Source organism: Zingiber officinale, chromosome 1B, assembly GCF_018446385.1.
Source record: "Zingiber officinale cultivar Zhangliang chromosome 1B, Zo_v1.1, whole genome shotgun sequence".
Classification (NCBI taxonomy): Eukaryota; Viridiplantae; Streptophyta; class Magnoliopsida; order Zingiberales; family Zingiberaceae; genus Zingiber; species Zingiber officinale.
In genome coordinates this window covers 101,292,081-101,302,147 of record NC_055986.1, presented here as the reverse complement: position 1 = coordinate 101,302,147, position 10,067 = coordinate 101,292,081, and positions in this window count along the sequence as shown.

The window sequence follows — 10,067 nt, the reverse complement described above, 5'->3', positions numbered from 1 at the left end:
CGGGGCCCGGGAAAGCCTATTTAGGCTACCCCATTTAAGCGAGAAAAAGTTATTTTTCTTTTCCTTTTTATTTTTTTTCTTTTATTCTTATTTCTTTTCTCCCCCGCCGAACCCACGCGCCGCGTGCCTTTCCTCCACAACATTTGCCCTAACCGCCGCCCGCGACAGTTCCATCTCCTCCCGCCTGCATAAAGCCGAGACCAAGAGAAGCCGGCATTTCTCTTCTCCTTCTTCCTCCCCGAGCCGGTTCCACTTCCTTCTTCTCTTTCCCTTATTTTGTGCCCTAGCCACCGCTGTGAGGTCTGAGCCCCATCCCCACTACCGCCAGCGATGCCAAGCACCTCTACACAGTGTCGCCGGCCTGCCTTGTGACTTAGTGCCGCTGTTGTCACCCACAGCCGACCGGCACTATGTGTCCACCGCGCCGAGCCCTAGTTCTTCCTCTACGCACCATTGCCGAACGCCATCTTGCTTCTTTCCTCTGTTCATGGCATCTCGACCCATCTCCTCCTCTTGGCCTTGACCACGGCAGCGCTGAGACCCTTCATCGCCGGCGCAGAGCCACAACAGGCTCCACCTTTCCGAGCCCTAGCACTGACCTTCACGACGACTTGATATTGACCCAGGGTGGCTGTGGTTTTGCTGGCAGCCAGATCAAGCATCGCCTAAATCACAATTCAATGGGCTCGTCGATTTGCCATGAGCCATCGCTGGAAGAGCTAGATACTGTTAGATCATGTACAACTTTAAGTTGATCGGAATTTTGGGTGATTGATCTATACTTAGCTGGCTATTAATTTTGGTTTGATTTGGAATGTAGGAATTATATTTAGGGGTTAGTGCTGATTGGGGATAAATCGCATAGAGGGCAGTAGCAGTTTACCTTGCTCCTACCACCAATTTCTAGCAGTGACCATCCTATGTTGTGAGTTAACAGAGAAGTCTTCGAATTGGTAAGTTTTGTGTAAGTTATGTTCGCAAGAAATGTTCATGTAGGTATATATATTGAATTAGGTTTTAATTGGATTATATGGTTAGGTGATAGATTTATATTAGGTGAGATTTGGTTGATTTAAAATCTAATGAATGAATTAGGGTTCCTGGCAGATAAGGATTTTGATTTAGCTATTGGATTAATTATATGCACATTATTACAGGACTTTGATTCGAGACGGTGTCTCGACGAGAGATCTATTTCGGATACTCTTATTGGAGGCGGGTACTTTGACTTTATGCCATTTGATATGCATAGTAATATTTTTAACAAATAGCATTGATTATGTTTTCTTATCTGCTTCGGTTGGTCACTACCTGATCTGTTACATACTTGTTTGTTTATTTGTTATGCACTTCATGTTAGTACCTACCTGATTATACATGCTTATAGGGGTAGTGACACAACCATGTTTTTGTTATTATGTTCAGGACCTAGGATTTTGATTCCTTATCTGACTTGTGTACCTAGACCATTGATTAGGTCAACTTATTCTAGGGTACACATTATATATATGGATTGGTGCAGGATATTGCCATGCTTAGTGTCATGCATCATCTCGCATAATTGCATGCTGTGCGATAGTCAGCTCCATTATTGTTGAGCACATCGCCAGTTACATGGATCTGCACACACCACCACTCATGGGTTAGTGGTATATCAGGTAAGTGTGTGGTAGTTCTGCTGTTAGGATCCACTGGTTCGGTGACTCAGCGTGGTAGCCGGCAGATAGTTCTGCTCTGTTAGGCTCCGCTGGTTTAGTGTAGCAGCGTGGTAGCCGACAGACGGTTAGACTTTATTAGGCTCCGTTGGTCCGCTCATGGGTAGTGTGACGCAGTGTGGTAGCCGGCAAAGATTCCTCTCCGTCATTATGTACCGGGAGATGAGAGCATTGAGCTCCCCCATTTATGATTTGGGGTAGGAGGATAGGTGTACTCCGACAGCATTCCATCCACTCGGTCACTCATCAGGAGTAGTGATGGCAGAGTGCACGGTTGTCACAGCCCTACCCACTCGGTCTCACCATCGTGTGTGAGATGGTTGACCAGCGTCAGAGGTGACCATGACATTGGCATCATATGCATCATGCATTTATTGCTTGTGTTTGTTGCATTTATTTGCTGCATTTGGATGGATGTATATGATTGACATGCATACAGGATTTATGACACTCTCGGTCTGATGACCCTGTTGTACTTATACTCAGGTCCTGGTTAGTACAATTTTCTCCTATTTGTTCAGTTGCATTTTTATCTTTCTTATATCAAGAGATTGTACGCATGATTACTGCTAGATGTTATTTTCTTACTATGCATGTCGATATTACCCGCTGAGGAGTTGACCCACCCCGTTGATATTACCATTTCAGCTTGATGCTGTACGGAGAAGTTCCAGTCGCTAGTCCCCTGTAGTCCATGAGGGTGTTTGTTGGTCCTTGGGTTTTTCTTTATCAGACTATGTTTATACTTGTTCTGTTTTGTTACTTGGGATCTTGTATGGATTTTTATTTGTCGATGGATTTGGTTTGGATATGTTTCGCTATATGCCTGCCTAAATGGCAGAAGAGGTAAGTTCGTTGTGTTTTGTGCTTTATGGGTGTAGTTGAGTAGGGTTGTTTTTGAGTCTTCTTATCACTGTTCTAGTTTGTTATCTATTAAATTGCGTAGATGTCTATGTGTTGCATTTATATTATTGTTATTGTCCCGGTCGTGTTGGCCGAAGTATATGTGGCCCTGAGGGCAATGTATAAAGTTTCAGATTGTCAGCCGTACAGGGGAGATGCTGCCGAAATTTCTTCGGACAGGGACTCCCCCAGGGCGTGACAATTTATTTGGTATCAGAGCCAAATTGGTGATACTTGTTTGTATATCGTGTTACGGATTTTGAGATTGATCTAATACCAATTTATTGGTATCAGAGCGGGTTACGAATACCTGATTTTGGGTTAGCCTAAGTTTGCTAGTAAACTTCGGTAGTTATTTTTCGGATTTGTATGAATTCCTGTAGGTTTTCTTATACGGAATTCTGAAGTAAAAGGGGGACTGGACAGCGACGAAACATCTCCAAATGGCAAATAGGTATAAAGGTAATTTAAGTAATTTATGTACTGGTAGTGATATTTGTGTTATAACTTAACAGATATGAGGAGGTCTACACGAATAGCTGCGAGGCGTGGTGCTGGATGACCACGTACGAGGAATTTAGAGTCTCTGGACTCACCAGAGATACCTATTGGGGTTGAGCCTGTCAGTCAGGGACAGACTCAGGATATTGCGGGCGCGTCGGGCTCTCATACCCCGATGGCTCCTTTAGAGGTACCTACCTCGGCTGCACCGGCTGTACCCACCCCTACTGTATTTACGGTGCCACCAGGGGTACTACCGGCATACCCCGTACCTGGTCCGGCCGAGCTTACGGCATACCCGGCACCACCACCACCTGGACCTACCGTGTACCCGACACCACCGGCACATGTACCCCTAGTACCTACAGTGTACCCAGCAGCACCTGCACCAGCGGCACCGATTGCTCCACATCCGGTACCACTACCTACCGTACATCCAACTGCGGCCGCCTATGCTGACCTTGTAGTGTCACCAACGACATATGCTCCAGTTTATGCAGCAGCACCAGGAGTACCTCCCCTGGTCTATACAGCGGTACCACCTGTAGCACCAGCTCCAGTATTTCTACCAATTCCAGCAGCCGTCCCTACCCACCTCACTGACATTGTCGCGGCACGAGCTCGGATCCCAGCATTGGCAGAATCGATGAAGAGTCGATTCACACTCTTCCGAGGAGAGACTGATCCGAGTGTGGCTCTGTCCTGGATTGAGACGGGCGCTCACTTGGCTACCAGGATTCATAAACTCTAGTACTTAGCCTGGAGGTCTAGAGTTCGAATCCTGGGAAAGGCAAAAATCCACTGGCCTGGGGTGGGAAGTGTAAGACCGTTAGATTCGATAGAAGGGGGGGGGTGAATATCAATTCGAAAATCTCGAGTTAAAACGCAGCGGAAAAAGTAAAGAAGTAAAGAGATGAACACTGTTGATTTTTACTTCGTTCGGAGTCTGTGACGACTCCTACTCGAAGGCCCGTACTCCTTGAGTACTTTCGTTGGGCAATTCACTAGCAATTCGGATAATTACAATTTACGTACAAATATTGCTAATGAAAAGAAAGAAATCAAAGCTAACCGACAAACAATGAATTAAAAAGGAGAGCCGGAGTGAGTCGTCGGAGCTTTGTCAACGTCGTTGGAGCGCAGAGCAGCAGAGTGATTGGACTCAGAGTTCTCAGAAGACTTGTGTCTTGAAGCTCCTACCTGGGGCTTCTTTTATATGCTGCTCCGGGCGCCTGGATCCCCTCCGGGCGCCTGGAATGTGACGTAGCACTCCCAACCAGCATGCTCCAAGTGTCAACGTCGTCCTGGGGATAAAATTTGCCTCCGGGCGCCCGGACCCCCACTGTTTCCTACCTGCAAAACAGTGTTAGTCCGAGGCAAATAAACCCTGCAGCACAGTTTGTTAGCACATTTTTACAGGTACGCTCAGTAATAAAAATTAGTATCCAGAGTATGACTTAGATTCCGTCTTTCCGAGACCGGAATCTAGTCACGATCTCGACTTAGATATCCGAAATGGATCTAAGCCGGATCGACGCCTAATGTTCCCTTCTCGGGAACGCGTCCTCACAGTCACTCCCCTCCAGTGACTTACCTCACTTACCTGCCAGACGTCCGGTCAGGCCGTCGACCCATTTGAGCTTCTTGCTAGCGATCCGGTCAGCCCATTGACCTAGCTGGACTTCTCGCCAAACGTCCGGTCAGCCCGTCGACCCTTTGGACTTCTCGCCAGCATCCGGTCAGCCCGTCGACCCGTCTGGACTTCCGGTCAGCCCGTCGACCTAGCTGGACTTTTCCTGCACACTTGATAAAAGTGTCAGACAACAACACAACTAACTTAACCCATTTGTCATTCATCAAAACCTGGGTTAGACCGTTAGTGCTACCCGCACCAACAATCTCCCCCTTTTTGATGGAATGACAACCTGGTTAAGTTAGTGAAAGCATATGTACGAAACAACATGCATTTGTGTGGTTTTAAAGTTAGTTTGAGTTTTCAAATTGGTTTAGCTAACTTAACCACCTAACCCTCCTCCCCCTTTGGCATTCATCAAAAAAGAACAAGGGTAAATAAGCATAGTGTTTAAGTTACCTAATCATGAAAAATAACTGAGTTTGGTTCAAAATTTAAGGATAAAAGTACAATCTTTAAATCCAAGAAAAATCAATTTGACTTTGGGGGTGTTTAAAAAAAACTTGTTTAACGCATTTGTTCTTTAGCTTTTGAAAATTTGCTAAGTGTAGATTGTCTAATTTTCAATCATAAGTGTATAAGGTCTAATGTTTCAAACCAAATTTCCAAAACAAGTTTGAGAAAATATATTTTTCAAAACTGATTTATTTTTCAACACTAAGTTTGTAAAAGATTCAATTTTCAAAATCAAAGTAAATGATTTTTCAAAGCTTAGTTTGTAAAATTTAGCTTTGAAATTAAATTGTCAAACTCAAGTTTTAAGGACTAGATTCAGTACCATTTTTCAAAGTAAAGTTAAATTAAATTTAAATCTTTACTTTCAGTTTCAAAGGAGTTTGGTAAAAGTAAGATCATATTTTTGGAATGTGTTTGTAAAATTTGTTTTTTAAAATCAGATTTTCAAAGTGTAAAAGTGTTAGATTCAAAACCATGGTTTAAAATACTTGAAAAGGTCAGTTTACAAAGACTAGGAAAAATGGATAAAAAGTTTGTGAGGTAAAAGAATTTCACAATTTTAAACAAGTTATTTTTAAACTTTGATTTTCAAAATTAAGTTTAAAATTCAATTTGGAAAACTAAAGTAGTTTTATTTCTCCCCCTGAAATTGATACTTAATTCTAACCAGCTGTCTAACCAATTAGGTACTAACTAACTATCAGAAGATAGTAGCTTTCACTAGGTTAGTCAGATTAAGGAAATTATAATCAGTCAGTGTTTGACTTGACTGATGAACTTTAATCTGATTAATATCTGAATTGTATTTAACGTCCAAACTTATGTTGATGCACTGAAGTAAGCATCTTAAGTCTAGACAGTTGGCCTATGCATCTCACCCCTTTCTATGTTTGTCAAACACAAGCAAGGTAACCCTAGGGTGTTGGTGAGATGCTCAAAAACTGGTCCTATGGGTACATGCTTTCTAAGGATGTAAACCTAGTCTAAGGCCAAAACTGTTTTTGAAAATCTAAAAATGGAAAGTTTTGAAAACAAACAAGTTTAACCTATAAGTTGATGAAATCAATTTCGAAAGTATTTTTTGAAATTTCCTAGTCTATTAAGATAGAACATATTCAATGTAAGTTTGAAATGCCACTAGATAAATCCAAAATATTTTACAAATAGTGTAGCTACAGAAGTAGGTCATCACTAAAGCTACTGAGATGATGAAGGGGGTGGTCCAGATCCCAAGGATCGAAGAAGTGCCATCAGCTCAGTGTGGCGGGTGTCCCCAGCGGCTCGTAACTCGGCAACCTCTTGCCGTATGTCCCGATGAAAGTCGGAGTTCTCCTGCTGGAGACTCGCCATGGCTCTCTCTAGTCCGGTCATACGGTCGGCTAGAGTGCGGGGAGCGTGTCGTGGTGCTCGAGCTGGGGGTGGTGGTGGAGCCGATGCGGCTTCCTCCGGAAATAGTGCGAGCATGAACTCGTCCATCTGTGCGTCTGGATCGGGCTGGTGCTGTGCCCCCCTCCGCCAACTCATAGTCCCATCATCTCTATCTACCTGGATGCCGGCTAGGGAAAAGTTCCGAGAGGATATAACATCGAACTCGGTCATATGGGCAACGTCTCCTCTAGTGACATCAATGTGCAGCGAGGACATATAGGCTGTCAGAATGTGACCAAATGGCATATGGACTCGACTGTCAGTCACGTATCCGGCTGAGTAAATGATGGTGGAAAAGATATGTAGGCTAATGTCAATCTCTAACCTATGAATCAGGGCATAAAGTAGGAATGAATGGAATGGGCGCATCACAGCGATGTCCCGAGTGGTCAGTGGTAAAATGCAAAGAACTACAACCCTATAAAGAGCGTAGTCCTGGACTCTAAGTTCTACTGACCTAAACTGTGTCACAGTGGGATCTCTCTCTCCCCAAAAAAAATACGAATACATCGTATCGAGAGTAATATGTGAGTAGGGATCGTCGAACGGTAGATCCCTCGGAGGATAGCATAAAAAGGAACAAGTAGAAGGACGCAACTCTAAAAACTCTCGGATAGTCGTAGGGGAAAATACGATATCAGTGCATGCCACCCTAGTGGTATAGGTGAAGTCGTCTACTTTTACTAGGTTATTGCAAAATTCGGCACATAGACTTATGTTTATTGGACTGGTACATTCGACAAGGTTCCTTAAATTGTAGTGGCCTATAACCTCTAAGGTAGAGGGACATGACCTTAGGAAGAACGCTCTATCTATGTAAGTAGTCCTAATGGCCTTATAAATGGTGGACTCAAATTTAATCCTAAGTTCGTCTGTGGGAAACCTAGGGTCTGTACTAGCATTGGAGGGTCCAGCACCAGTATTTGTTCGTTTCCTACTGTATATAAAGAATATTAAAAAAAATTTAGAAGACAAAAGAAATTTTTAGAGAGTGGAAGAGTGTTTTACCGAGGAGCCATCGAAGAAAAAAATATAGATTTGACGACCTCGGTTGAATCGCAACAGCGTCGTCACCGCAAGAAGATTTTGATTCAGAGTACTTTCGCACTGAGGTTCAAAGTGAACCTTGGCAAAAGTGAGAGGGAGTGGGGCAGATGTTGGGGGCGCCTGCTGCCCCTTATTTATAGGGGACTCCGGGCGCCCGGGGTTGCTGGGGCGGGGCGCCCGGAACTCCTTCCGGGCGCCCTCGACCAGAATACCAGGGGCGCCCGCCCCTGGTTTTGGATTTTTTTTTTTTTTTTTTAAATTTGAAATTAATTTAAGTTAAAGTTCTGAAAATAATTTTTAAGTTTAAAATTGAAATTTTTAAGTTAAAATTTTGAAAATGATTTTTAAGTTAAAATTTTGAAAATAATTTTTAAGTTAAAATTTTGAAAATAATTTTTAAGTTTAAAATTTTTAGTTAAAATTTTGAAAATAATTTTTAAGTTTAAAATTAAAGTTTTTAAGTTAAAATTTTGAAAATAATTTTTAAGTTTGAAATTTTAAGTTAAAATTTTGAAAATAATTTTTAATTTTAAAAATAAAAATTTGAAATTAATTTAAAGATTAAATTTTGAAATTAATTTAAGTTTAAAATTAAATTTTGAAATTAATTTAAGTTTAAAATTAAATTTTGAAATTAATTTAAGTTTTAAAATTTAAAATTTTGAAAATAATTTTTAAGTTTAAAAATAAAAATTTTAAGTTAAGATTTTGAAAATAATTTTTAAGTTAAAATTTTGAAAATAATTTTTAAGTTTAAAATTAAAGTTTACTTGCATTTTGAATCGATAATTTTTAAGTTTAAAATTAAAGTTTTTAAGTTAAAATTTTGAAAATAATTTTTAAGTTTAAAAATAAAAATTTGAAATTAATTTAAAGATTAAATTTTGAAATTAATTTAAGTTTAAAATTAAATTTTGAAATTAATTTAAGTTTTAAAATTTAAAATTTTGAAATTAATTTAAAGATTAAAATTAAATTTAAATAATTTTTAATACTTATTCATCTCACCCGATCTATATTATCAATCAGGGAAACCTATGGTTTTGTGAGATGAAATTGGTTTGATTATAGAGTTTTGGTTTAACTAGTGTTAGATTCAGACTTAGCTTTGGTTTCCACAAATTGGCATTCTTCGGATAAACTTCTAAGCTTGGTGAGTCTCATGGACATCATTAGAAGTAACCAACCTTTCGAAGTTTTCCGAATAGTCCTATCCACGGAACTTAGTACTAAATCTTGGTCTAACTGGTTAGGATTCGCTTAAGGGTAGCTTCGGTCAGTTCCACTTGGCCAAATGCACCAGATCGAAGCCATATCTTTCTAGACATGAGATGCCCAAGCTTCCCTAACGTACTATCATCCAAAAACTTCACCAGTACCATGAGTCAAGTTAAACTTGGTCTCTTTTTACTAATCCTAATTACCCTGTCGGGTTAGTTTGTTTTGGGTTACCCTGTCGGGTATGTTAGTTTTGGAGGTGCCAGCTATTCTGGAGCCTCCCCCTGAATTATTGGCCATTAATTTAGATTTTGGGTTTGTGTCGATTCTTTTTATAGTTATAATCAACTTGGTGATAATCTAAATTTTGTTGAGTTTTGAATTTTGATTTTAAGTTAAATTTATATTTTAGTTTTTGATCTGATTTATTCAAGTTTATATAATGTATTTTATCTTTAGGTATATAGAATTGATTAAGTCCTACTTGCGTGGTTAAGCACGCTTTCGGGACCCAAGCTTGTTTAGTTGCTTTGTGTTGGGTTAATAATGATTTAAAGGTTTTGTTTGAGTTTGACTTATATCCAAGTCCAGTTTTATTATAGCATGCCTTTTGGTTATTTAGAATTAAATCTAAATTTTTAGATCTTGTTGTGAATTTTTCCAACAATTCTTTTAACTTATTAATTTCATTTTTTAATGATAAATTCTCCTCCTCAAGTGTTCGATCTTGAGTTGGATTCGAATTTTTTAATTGTTCGTTGAGGTTTTGATTTTCCTCAAGAAGCGATTTATTTTCATTTTCCAATTTAACTACTTTTTTATTTAAACACGAGATAATTCTAAAGAATTTACGATTTAAGTTTAGGTATACCTCTTCGGAACCTTCGGAAACGAGTGCGGACTCGTGGCTCGATTCGGGTTCGGACCCGTCTTCCGATTCCTCTGATTCGTCTTCCGTTTCAGCCATCAGCGTGAGGTGACTTTGGTGCTTTTGCCTTTCTCCTTCCGATTCGTCCGAGGAGGAATCGTCCCATGTTGCTTTGAGGGCTTTCTTCTTCGTTGACTTTGGTTTGTCAAGTTTCAATCTTGGGCATTCGTTCTTGTAG